We start from the raw sequence: 13,295 nt of genomic DNA on the forward strand, positions 1-13,295 counted from the left end.
GACCAGAATTTACCTTCTTACATCTGGGTAATATGCATGCATGTCCGTATCTAGTTCTATTACAGTATTATTAGAACTTAATTACTGTTCACTAGACCTGATCACAACTTATTTACTTATTTCTTTATTTATTTAAAAAAAAATGTTTTTTCTATCACAACTCTTTGATAGCAGATCTCTGCTGAGAAGAATGAAGGGTGGGACACTGAATCATGACAGGGTCCGCGGGAAACACTCTTAGTCCTTTTGGTCTCAGGACCCTTTACTCTTGAAAGTTACTGAAGGATTTGGAAACAAAAGCTAGGAAGGGAAGCGTCACAGGCAGCACCTGCTCTCCTTCCGAGTCACAGACCTCTGCTGAGACGGGGCAGCGTAGAGCCAGTGAGCTGCCCTGGGGAAGCAGGCAGAGAAAGGGGAAACAGAGGAAAGAAATGATTATTTCAAGGAGGGAGGAGCCAAGATGGCGGAACAGCATGGAAGTTTTCTGTGTCTCGCGTCCATGAAATACAGCCAGACCAACACTAAACCATCCTACACACCTAGAAAACTGATTGGAGGATTAACACAACAATCTGCACAACCTGAACCACAGAATTCACCAGGTATGCGGCGCGGAGAGGTGAATTTGGGCAGCCAGAAGCTGCAAAAGGTAGGGAAACACTTTTGCGGGTGGAGAGAGGACGGAGACTGGGAAGGGGGGGAGAATACGGGAAAAACACCCCTCCCCAAAAGCAGCTGGAGAGAAAGTGAAAAATTGGAAACAGCCGCAGGGACTAAACTAAAAAGGGAGAAAGGAGAAAGGAAAGGGTTTAAATTCCATTAAGAGTAAACAAGGGGAGCACAAAGGCTGCAACTCCACAGCTGGATACCTGGTGGTGCTCTGGTGGGAAGGGTGAATCCCCCAGGAGCAGAGTGGGGTCTGGGAGGTTCTTGGGCCACACGGGGAAAAGGGGTTCCACTCACTCCTGGAAGGACATTTGGTAGAGACTGTTGAAGCCACCTGGTCCCAGCCCAAAAGGCGGCCACATTCGCTGGTGCTGGAGCAAGGTCCTTTAAGGGTGAAGCCTGGTGCCGGATGTGTGTTGTGATTTCAATAATCCCTGAAACGCAGCTATGACACTGTCTCTGGGGCGGGCTAGCACCTGACCGCAGTCTTGGGGCACCGGCAGCATTGCGGTCCAGCAAGCATTCCTGGGTGCAGCCGACATTCAGCCATTGCTCATTCGGTCATTGCTCTGTGAGACCCACTCGCAGAGGCGAGGAACCGGTCAAAGCCGCAGTCCTTCAGAAGTAAGGGGCCAGGGAAAACAGCCACATCTCAGACAAAACTCGGGAGAGGGCTACTGCCTGGGGCCTGGTCACAGAGATGAAAAAGCAGGGAGTGGACAAAAGCTGAAGGTGGACAGGTGCGCAATTGCTGATGTGGGAGAACAGACTGGGTAGCTGGCTGGCGCCATTCACACCAACCCCGCACATGCGCATACGCACCTACAAGCCCCGCAACAATCTGCCCCAATAGGCTAGCAGCGCCATCTAGTGGAGAGCGGAGCTGTTACACTGAGCCCCGCCCAACTGGGCCAACTTCGCTCTTCAAGAACACAAGGCTCACTGCCAGCTTAATTTATGGACTATAAAGAGCTATATAGACTGACTTCTAGGGGAAAACGAAGCAATTTCAGTCCTACTTCAATCTGTTAGCAGGTTCATTAATTCAATTTTCTTTCTTTTTTGTTCTTTTTTCTTTTTTATAATTCTTTTCTTTTTCTTGAATACAGAAAGAGAAAAAATTCATTTTTATTTTCCATTTTTATTAAAAATATTTTTCTTTAATTTTTATTAATATATTTTTTCATTTGTGTAAATTTTTTCAAATCCTATTTCACTTCCATCATTTTATTTTAGTCTACGTAAGTGTATTCACCTTTTCAAATTTTCAAACAATCGCCTTTTTTCTTTTTCATTTCTTTTCTTTTTCTTGAATGCAGGAAGAGAAAAACTTCATTTTTATCTTCAATTTCCCTTAAAAATATTTTTATTTATTTTTTTCACTATATGTTTTGCTTTTATGTAAATTTTTTCAAATTCTATTTTACTTCCATCATTTTATTTTAGTCTACTACAGTGTGTTCACTTTTTCAAATTTTCAAACGATTTCCTTTATTCCTTTTCTTTTTTCTTTTTTCTCTTTTTTCTCTTTTTCATTTCTTTTCTTTTTCTTGAACACAGAAAAAGAAAAAATTCATTTTTATTTTTAATTTTTAATAAAAATATTTTTCTTTATTTTTTTCTACTATATTCTTTACTTCTGTGAATATTTTTTCAAATTCTATTTTACCTCCATCATCTCATTTTAGTCTACTTCAGTGTATTCATTTTTTCAAATTCTCAAGCAATTTCCTTTTTTTTTTTCCTTCCCCCTTCCCCCCCCTTTTTTTTTTCTCTAATCTGTCAAACCACTTTCAACACCCAGACCAAAACACACCTAGGATCTAGCATCATCTATCCGATTTGTGTTTACGTGTGTGTGTGTGTTTAACTTTTAATTTTAATATTTTTTTAATTGTAATTTTTTTTAATTTCAATTTTTCTACAACATTAATTCCTGTTCTCCCTTCAAAATGACAAAATGAAGGAATTCACCCCAAAAGAAGGAGCACGAAGAAACGACAGCCAGGGATTTAACCAACACAGATACAAGCAAGATGTCTGAACCAGAATTTAGAATCACGATAATAAGAATACTAGCTGGAGTCCAAAATAGATTAGAATCCCTTTCTGCAGAGATAAAAGAAGTAAAAAATAGCCAGAATGAAATTAAAAATGCTATAATTGAGCTACAATCATGGATGGATGGAGCGGCGGCAAGGATGGACGAGGCAGAACAGAGAATCAGCAATATAGAGGACAAACTTACAGAGAATAATGAAGCAGAAAAAAAGAGGGAGATTAAGGCAAAAGAGCACAATTTAAGAATTAGAGAAATCAGTGACTCATTAAAAAGGAACAACATCAGAATCATAGGGGTCCCAAAAGAGGAAAAGAGAGAAATAGAGGTAGAAGGGTTATGTGAGCAAATCATAGTGGAAAACTTTCTTAACCTGGGGAAAGACACAGACATCAAAATCCAGGAAGCACAGAGGACCCCCATTAAATTCAACAAAAACCGACCATCAACAAGGCATTTCATAGTCAAATTCACAAAATACTCAGGCAAGGAGACAATCATGAAAGCAGCAAGGGAAAAAAAGTCCCTAACATACAAGGGAAGACAGATCAGGTTTGCAACAGACCTATCCACAGAAACTTGGCAGGCCAGAAGGGAGTGGCAGGATATATTCAGTGTGCTGAATCAGAAAAATATGCAGCCAAGAATTATTTGTCCAGCAAGGCTGTCATTCAAAATAGAAGGAGAGATAAAAAGTTTCCCAAACTAAAATTAAAGGAGTTTGTGACCACTAAACCAGCCCTGCAAGAAATTTTAAGGGGGACTCTCTGAGGGGAGAAAAGATGAAAAATATATATATATATATATATTTAATATAAATAAATATATATATTAAATATAAATATATTTAATTTGAGATATATATATATATCTCAAAAGCAACAAAGATTAGAAAGGACCAGAGAACACCACCAGAAACTCCAACTCTACAAGCATCATAATGGCAATAAATTCATATCTTTCAGTACTCACTCTAAACGTCAGTGGACTCAATGCTCCAATCAAAAGACATAGGGTAATGGAATGGATAAAAAAACAAGATCCATCTATATGCTGTTTACAAGAGACCCACTTTAGACCTAAAGACACCTTCAGATTGAAAATAAGGAGATGGAGAACCATCTATCATGCTAATGGTCAACAATGGAAAGCGGAGTAGCCATACTTATATCAGACAATCTACACTTTAAAATAAAGACTGTGTCAAGAGATGCAGAAGGGCATTATATCATAATCAAGGGGTCTATCCACCAAGAAGACCTAACAATTATAAACATTATGCACCAAACGTGAGAGCACCCAAATATATACATCAATTAATCACAAACATAAAGAAACTCATCAGTAGTAATACCATAATAGTAGAAGACTTCAACACCCCACTCACAGCAATGGACAGATCATCTAATCAAAAAATCATCAAGGAAACAATGGCTTTGAATGACACACTGGACCAGATGGACTTAACAGATACATTCAGAACATTTCATCCTAAAGCAGCACAATATACATTCTTCTCCAGTGCACATGGAACGTTCTCCAGAATAGACCATATACTGGGACACAAATCAGCCCTAAGTAAGTACAAAAAGATCGAGATCATACCGTGCATATTTTCAGACCACAATGCTATGAAACTCGAAATCAACCACAAGAAAAAATTTGGAAAGGAAACAAATACTTGGAGACTGAAGAACATCCTACTAAAGAATGAATGGGCCAACCAAGCAGTTAAAGAGGAAATTAAAAAGTATATGGAAATCAATGAAAATGATAACACCACAACCCAAAACCTCTGGGATGCAGAAAAGGTGGTCATAAGAGGAAAGGATATAACAATCCAGGCCTTCCTAAAGAAGGAAGAAAGATCTCAGATACACAGCCTAACCTTATGCCTCAAGGAGCTGGAAAAAGAACAGCAAATAAAACCCAAAACCTAGAAGACAGGAAATAATAAAGATTAGAGCAGAAATCAATGCTATCAAAACCAAAAAAAACAAAAACAAAAACAAAAAAAAAAAAACAGTAGAACAGATCGATGAAACCAGAAGCTGGCTCTTTGAAAGAATTAACAAAATTTATAAACCACTAGCCAGTTTGATCAAAAAGAAAAAGGAAAGGACCCAAATAAATAAAATAAAGAATGAAAGAGGAGAGATCACAACCAACACAACAGAAATAAAAACAATAATAAGAGAATATTATGAGCAATTATATGCCAATAAAATGGGTACTCTGGCAGAAATGGACATATTCCTAGAAACATATACACTACCAAACCTGAAACAGGAAGAAATAGAAAATTTGAACAGACCCATAACCAGTAAGGAAATCGAATTAGTAATCAAAAATCTGCCAAAAAACAAGAGTCCAGAGCCAGATGGCTTTCCAGGGGAATTCTACCAAACATTTAAGGAAGAGTTAACACCTATTCTCTTGAAACCTATTCTCTTGTTTCTCTTGAAACACCTATTCTCTGTTCCAAAAAAATAGAAATGGAAGGAAAACTTCCAAATTCTTTCTATGAAGCCAGCATTACCTTGATTCCATAAGCAGACAGAGACCCCACTAAAAAGAATTATAGACCAATTTCCCTGATGAACATGGATGCAAAAATCCTTAACAAGATATTAGCCAACCAGATCCAACAATACATTAAAAAAATTATTCACCACAACCAAACAGGATTTATACCTGGGATACAGGGCTGGTTCAATATCCGCAAAACAATTAACGTGATTCATCACATCAATAAAAGAAAGGACAAGAACCATATGATCCTCTCAATAGATGCAGAGAAAGCATTTGACAAAATACAGCATCCTTTCTTGATAAAAACCCTCAAGAAAGTAGGGATAGAAGGAGCATACCTCGAGATCATAAAAGTCATATATGAATGACCCAATGCTAATATCATCCTCAATGGGGAAACACTGAGAGCTTTCCCCCTAAGGTCAGTAACAAGACAGGGATATCTACTCTCACCACTGTTATTCAACACAGTATTGGAAGTCTTAGCCCCAACAATCAGACAACACAAAGAAATAAAAGGCATCCAAATTGGCCAGGAGGAGGTCAAACTTTCACTCTTTGGAGATGACATGATACTCTATGTGGAAAACCCAAAAGATTCCACCAAAACACTACTAGAGTTGATTCATGAATTCAGCAAAGTTACAGGATATAAAATCAATACACAGAAATTGGTTGCATTCCTATACACCAACAATGAAGCAACAGAAAGAGAAATCAAGGAATTGATCCCAGTTACAGTTGCACCAAAAACCGTAAAATACCTAGGAATAAATCTAACCAAAGAGGTGAAAATTCTATAAGCTGAAAACTATAGAAAGCTTATGAAAGAAATTGAAGAAGACACAAATAAATGGAAAAAGATTCCATGCTCCTGGATGGGAAGAAGAAATACTGTTAAAATGTCAATACTACCCAAAGCAATCTACATATTCAATGCAATCCCTATCAAAGTAACACCATCATTCTTCACAGAGCTAGAACAAATAATCCTAAAATTTGTATGGAACAAGAAAAGACCCCAAATAGCCAAAGCAATCTTGAAAAAGAAAACCAAAGCAGAAGGCATCACAATCCCAGACTTCAAGCTATACTACAAAGCTGTAATCATCAAGACAGTATGGTTCTGGCACAAGAACAGACGCTCAGATCAATGGAACAGAGTAGAGAACCCAGAAATGGACCCACAAACATACAGCCAACTAATCTTTGACAAAGCAGGAAAGAATATCCAATGGAATAAAGACAGTCTCTTCAGCAAGTGGTGCTGGGAAAAAATGGACAGTGACATGCAGAAGAATGAACCTGGACCACTTTCTTATACCATACACAAAAATAAACTCAAAATGGATGAAAGACCTCAATATAAGACAGGAAGCCATAAAAATCCTCAAGGAGAAAGCAGGCAAAAACCTCTTTGATCTTGGCCACAGCAACTTCTTACTCAACACATCTCTGGAGGCAAGGGAAACAAAAGCAAGAATGAACTACTGGGACCTCATCAAAATAAAAAGCTTCTGCACAGTGAAGGAAACAATCAGCAAAACTAAAAGGCAACCGACTGAATGGGAGGAGATATTTGTAAATGACATATCAGATAAAGGGTTAGTATCCAAAATCTATAAAGAATTTATCAAACTCAACACCCAAAAAATAAATAATCCAGTGAAGAAATGGGCAAAAGACATGAATAGACACTTCTCTAAAGAAGACATCCAGATGGTCAACCAACACGTGAAAAAATGCTCAACATCACTCATCATCAGGAAAATACAAATCAAAACCGCAATGAGATACCACCTTACACCTGTCAGAATGCCTAACATAAACAACTCAGGCAACAACAGATGTTGGTGAGGATGCAGAGAAAGAGGATCTCTTTGCGTTGTTGGTGGGAATGCAAGCTGGTGCAGCCACTCTGGAAAACAGTATGGAAGTTCCTCAAAAAACTAAAAATAGAACTACCCTATGACCCAGCAGTTGCACTACTAGGCATTTATCCACGGGATACAGGTGTGCTGTTTCGAAGGGACACATGCAACCCCATGTTTATAGCAGCACTTTCAACAATAGCCAAAGTATGGAAAGAGCCCAAGTGTCCATCGATGGATGAATGGATAAAGAAAATGAGGTACACGTAAACAATGGAGTATTACTTGGCAATCAAAAAGAATGAAATCTTGCCATTTGCAACGACGTGGATGGAACTGAAGGGTATTAAGCTAAGTGAAATTAGTCAGAGAAAGACAAAAATCCTATGACTTCACTCATTGAGGACTTTAAGAGACAAAACAGATGCACATAAGGGAAGGGAAAGAAAAATAATATAAAAACAGGGAGGGGGACAAAACAGAAGAGACTCATAAATATGGCGAACAAACTGAGGGTTACAGGAGGGGTTGTGGGAGGGGGGATGGGCTAAATGGGTAAGGGGCACTAAGGAATCTACTCCTGAAATCATTGTTGCACTATATGCTAATTTGGATGTAAATTAAAAAAAAAAAAAATAGAAACAAACAAGAAAAGTTACTGAAGACCCCAAAGAGCTTTTGTTAATGTGGGTTATATCTACTGTTATTCACTATACTAGAAATTACAACTGAGAAAATATTAAGTATTTATGTATCAGTTCATCTAAAGATAATGGACTTATATAGTAAATAAGTGAACATGACAAATTTTATGAAAATAATATTTTATAAAACAATGTAGTAAGTGGCACTTACATTTTTGTAAATCTCTAATATCTGGCTAACTAGAAGACAAGTTGATTCTTATGTCTGTTTCTACATTTAATCTGTCATGTTAGGCTCTTTTGTTTGAACTGCTTGTAGGAAATCCAGCTTCACACAGACACATAGCTAGAAAATAGAGGAGTACATTAGTAGCCTTTTTGGATAATTGTGTATATTCTTCTTTAGTAATACACCAAAACTTAACAATTGGCGTTTTCTTAAAAGTTACATATAAATAAACTTTATGAATAAACTTTTCATACTTTGTTGCACTAAAATTTATTGGTCTATCTTGCATTGTGAATAGATATTTTATCTGTGCATGCATTTGTAACATCACGCACCTTTTGTTTAGAAAGTATTGCTTCACTGAGTTATGCATATCTTCAAAATGTTGGCACAATTCATTAGATGATATCACAAAAATCACATTTAAAAAAATTACGACTGGTCTCATCAAAAATGTCTTTAAGCATTGAGAAGCTGGCATGCTTGCCTAGGCAGATGTAAGTTTTCCAAAATCCTAATTTTCTCTTTAGAGTTCTAATTTTATCTTTGCCAACAAACGCTTTTAGTTGTTTTTCTTGAAATGAAAAGCTCACTTTGCTCATTTCCAGGAAAATATTTGCCGATTACCCAAGTCTGACTCTCCAGTTTGTCGGTTGCTCTTTTATGTAAAAATGATGCTCAATGAAAAAAGTGCAGGACACTTGGCTGGCTCGCTTGGTAGCGTGTGATTCTTGATCTCAGGGTTGTGAGTTCAAGCCCCACATGGAGTGTAGGGTTTACTTAAAAAAAAAAAAAGAAAAAGAAAAAATGTCTAGTTCAGTTTGCAACTCAAATCATTGCATAATGCTTTCCCTAAAGAAAACTACCATACTTCTATATGCAGGTGAAGTTCTGGCAAATTTCCCATTATGTCACACCAAGTTAAACGAATGTGTACTTGGGAGTTGAGATTAATAGTTAAGCTCAAACTAATTTTCAATAATATGAATCCAATTAACCTTAACAACAAGGACTTTCTTAAGAGAAATTGGCATTTTAAAATGATGCGTGCAAGAAAAAAATGACTATTAACACCATTTATTGCCACAGCCTTGATTTATGCTAAGAAATCAGCAATTTTATCCATCATCACTTTACACCATCAGTGCAAATACCAAAGCAGTTGAAAAAGGCAAATAATACCTTTGACTTCACTGACCCCCTACAAGTATCTCTGGGGCCCCAGATATCTGCAAACCACTTTGAGCAAAGCTGGTCCATGGCATAGGTTGTGGAAGAAAATTTCATAGTTGTTCAGATGATGGCAGCAGAAGGCTTTAGTCAGAGGTTTTAGGAGGACCTTGGCCCTAACAAGGAAGGACTTCCAGTGGTTGGAGACCATCCTAGGGAAAGGGTGCGTGCATTTAATCACAAAGAAACAACTACAATCTAAACCTCCACCCTCATTTATCTTGAATTAATTTCACAATTGATTAACATTTCCCTAAGGGAAGAAATTGCTTGAGATTTTAGGTCAGTAACCTGTGGACACTTGTTATTTCATTGAAGAAGAGTGGATTTCAAAACGTGCTAATTTTACACGTAATCAGAGCATTTATTACTCATTCATGTGTTCATTTGTCAATGCTTTCCAAAAATACTTCCTAAAGCCACCTGTAAAGACAAAAGCACTGAGAATAGTAGGCATGATCAATCACTAGACCAATCCATAGAAGACTAAGAGAGATGCGGATGAAAGCTAACAGAGACCTCTCTGCCTCCTTGGAACAAGAGAGAAGCCAGAGAGAGACAGACCACAGTGATCAGAAACCAACATCAACATATGAGCCCTGCATGGAACACCAACTGAATTGCATCAACAAATAGCCCTTTTCTGCTGACATTACCAGGTTTGCCGATTCCAGTTTAGGTACCCATCCTTCCTCATCCCTGTGAAAAAGTATTGACTTAACATTGTATCAAAGCAATGGCAGAAAAAAACAAAACAAAAAACAAAAAACACCTTTTAAAAATCTTGTGCCCCAGGGGCTGCTGGGTGGTTCAGCCGGTTGAACATCCAACTTTGTCTCGGGTCATTATCTCATGGTTTGTGGGTTTGAGCTCCACATCTGGCTCTGTGCTGACAGTTCAGAGCCTGGAACCTGATTCAGATTCTGTGTCTCCCTCTCTCTCTGTCCCTCCTCTGCTCATGCTGTTCTCTATCTCAAAAAAATAAACATTAAAAAAAAAATCTTGTGCCCTTACTGAAATGCTGACCTTGCTTTTGGCTTGAGAAACTTCATTCTCTTTTAGGTGGCTGATGGTGAGTTCTGGAAGGTATCAATTAGCTCATGAGTTTTATTCTCTTCAGACCACTCTTCAGCCACTCTTTCAGTTACAGAGTAGACATTTATTGCTTTTGTCACCCAGGAACCTTTCTCCCTTCCTCAGGTACTAGCCCCCAGTTTCCTTTTGCGGTAGCCAGCCCTCCTCTGTTCTTAGTCTGTGCAGCTTGGGAAGGCTGGTTCCACCTGCTTCTCCAAGCGGATGTTCTGTCTGCTGGCCATGATGATAAGGATGGACATGTGACTCAACTGAGGCAAATGAGTGAAAGACAGACATTTTTTGAAGTTTTTGAAGAAAGAAACTCTCCTTTACCATTGGTGTGGCTTACAGGAGGTGGTTTAGGTATAGAGGTGCAGGCTTCTACCCTTCCATTATGAAGGGAGAGTCTGACTGATAACAAAACCCACAGAGGTGGAGACAGCCAAGAAGTAGGAACATTGAGGACTGATTGTAGCCTGTGGCTTCACATTATTGCTTTATCCGCATTGTGTTGGAGTTCCTATTGTTCTCAAGCAAACGAGTCCTCACTGATCCATTTCCCTACCCCCTAGCACCAAACACAAATCTACATTAGAGAACCAGAAAATCCAATTTTCAAAATATCACACTTGCAAATTTTTGTGCCTCTATTAATTTATCTGGAATTAATTTCTGCATCTTTTTCATGTTTCCTTAGCACTCTATAGATAGCTGAAATTAAACTACTTAATAACATTTCATATGTTGCAATTTATTTTTATACTTGTCTTAGATTTTGAGCTAAGAAAAGCAACCATATCTTAATCATCTCTATATCTCTAGTACCTAACAAAACATTTAGCACATATCAGATGTCTGACAAACTGTGCTCAAATTAAATTTCCAGAATGGGAGTGTTTAGCAAAGATCTTCCATCTTTGGAGACTTCCAGCCCAATATCACAGTCATTTGATGAGCTTAATAGAGATCCCGGTCCTTGGTCCCTGGCTGGTTTTAAGTCTGTTTCTCCTCGGATCCATTTCTGGATCTTTCCACTGATCTTCTCTGTATGACAGAAGGGATGATTGCTCATATTTCCACATTATCTGGCATCTGACTATGTTAGGACAGAATAAAAGGAGAACCCAGAGTATGTCTCCCCCTCTCTCTATCTCAAACCAGGTTTCACATAGTGGCTGACTCCAAAAACTAACCAGATCCTGCTCATCAAGTCTACTCTAGTTTCAACTTCATCTGGGTGGCCATGGTGCCTGGGCTCCAGGAATATTGCCTCCTTTAAGGAAGGTGATCTCTAGGTTGCCTCACTGTTCTGTTTAGTTTTTCAACATCTTTTCTCACTTGTATAATCAAATCCAAGCATTGGTTCCTCTGATCTCATTGAGACACAAACCCAGAGTTTTTGCAACTCTAACTTGAGCATAGCTAAGATCAACTGACCAGTCCCTCCACTTAGAGGAGCTTGTATTGAAAACAGATTCATTAGGAAAGTTTAAAATTTTTTAATGTTTACTTATTTATTTTGAGAGAGAGAGAGAGAAAGAGAGAGAGCATGAGCAGGGAAGAGGCAGAGAGAGAAGGAGAGAATCCCAAGAAGGCTCCACACCCAGCACAGAGCCTGACATGGGGCTTTATCCTATGAACCCTGAGATCATTGACCTGAGCCAAAATCAAGGGTCAGATGCTCAACCTACTGAGTCTCCAAGGCACCCCTAATTAAGGAAGTGAAAGTACCCACTTTCTTTCACCAGGTGATTTACACTGGTAGGAATGTTGAAGACCTTCAGGCAAGAAGACTTTCCTTAGCCCATAACAGGAGGTAGGGGATCTCTGCTCGTTATTAATTCCTCTTTAGGAAGGTACAGGTGAGTTTCTAGCCACAACAGAAAAATCTCCAAGTAATTCAATTCGATAAACATTTTTAAGTCAAAGTTTAACTCACATAAAATTTACTCAGTCAAGTTAATAAAATACCCAAATTTCTGAGTTAGTGTATGGCAGCATAAATTTAATTTTTGTTACAAAAATTCAACATTTGATGTTTCCACTATTAAGCTATGCTGCAAAAAGAGCAAACACATCGAATCTTAATTCAACAGGGTCACGTTGCATAAACTTCTTGTAAACTTCTGAGGCATCTTCTAACAAAGCCTCATCACTAGTTCCTCCACAGTTAATTGGAAATTGTTTCTGTTCATCTATTTCGTAGATATGCCCATCTATGTGAACTAATGCAATAAAGCATGAACTAATACATTCTGTTCATTGCTATACATCAGTCCTTGGTGTGAGGTGTCAGGGTACAGGTAAGAATGAGACATGTAGGCAACATTGTGACATGGTTCAAATTCACTTTGATTATGTGAACACTCAGATCATTGGCTCTCTGGTACCATGTTCACATTCCTTCCATCAAAGACATTATTCCCACCAAAACCCACCATGCAAAGATCAGTTACCTTGAAGTAGAAATGACTGGTGGCAACTTAAACAATTATCCACTGAGAGGAGTTTGCATTTCAATGGGTATTGAAATCTTAATATAAAAAAAATTAATCTTCTTCAGAATTTGAAACAGGAGCAAGTTGGGGTAGTTATTCATGGGCCGGGATGGCTTCCCACCCTCCATAATGAGACCACTATTCCTTGGCCTGCATTTTCTGCAGTCCCACTCCAAAGGTATTAAAAGGCTTTTACAAAATATTCTACTCCATTGTCACTTATGATGAAATGTGTATAGGTAAAGCTACATTTTCAATAACCTTGTGTTAGAAATAAAGGACTTCCCTATGAACAGCCCATTTGAAATACCCATGGAGTATTATGAAATACCCATAGTGAGTATTTCAAAACGTGCTCTTGCTCTTCTCCCTTCCCTTCCTTTCCCTTCCCTTTCGGGGTCCAGGCAGCCCAGCACAGGACATCACAGCCCAAGCTGAGTGAAAAGGGCATCCATGCAGTGTGGGGGTGAGAGGCTGCAGGTGGTGATGGAA

At 38.4% G+C, this 13,295-nt stretch overlaps 1 long non-coding RNA gene across 1 annotated transcript; it reads right to left on the reverse strand.

The window, feature by feature from the left end:
* Positions 1 to 7,935: 7,935 nt before the first annotated feature.
* Positions 7,936 to 8,773, reverse strand: LOC115506160. The gene is made up of 2 exons (XR_004343186.1): positions 8,337 to 8,773; positions 7,936 to 8,118 (listed from the first exon to the last, which is right to left on the reverse strand). It is a non-coding gene; the product is annotated as an uncharacterized LOC115506160 (long non-coding RNA).
* Positions 8,774 to 13,295: the final 4,522 nt, after the last annotated feature.

The sequence above is a fragment of the Lynx canadensis genome, chromosome F2 (assembly GCF_007474595.2).
Source record: "Lynx canadensis isolate LIC74 chromosome F2, mLynCan4.pri.v2, whole genome shotgun sequence".
In the NCBI taxonomy this organism is placed as follows: Eukaryota; Metazoa; Chordata; class Mammalia; order Carnivora; family Felidae; genus Lynx; species Lynx canadensis.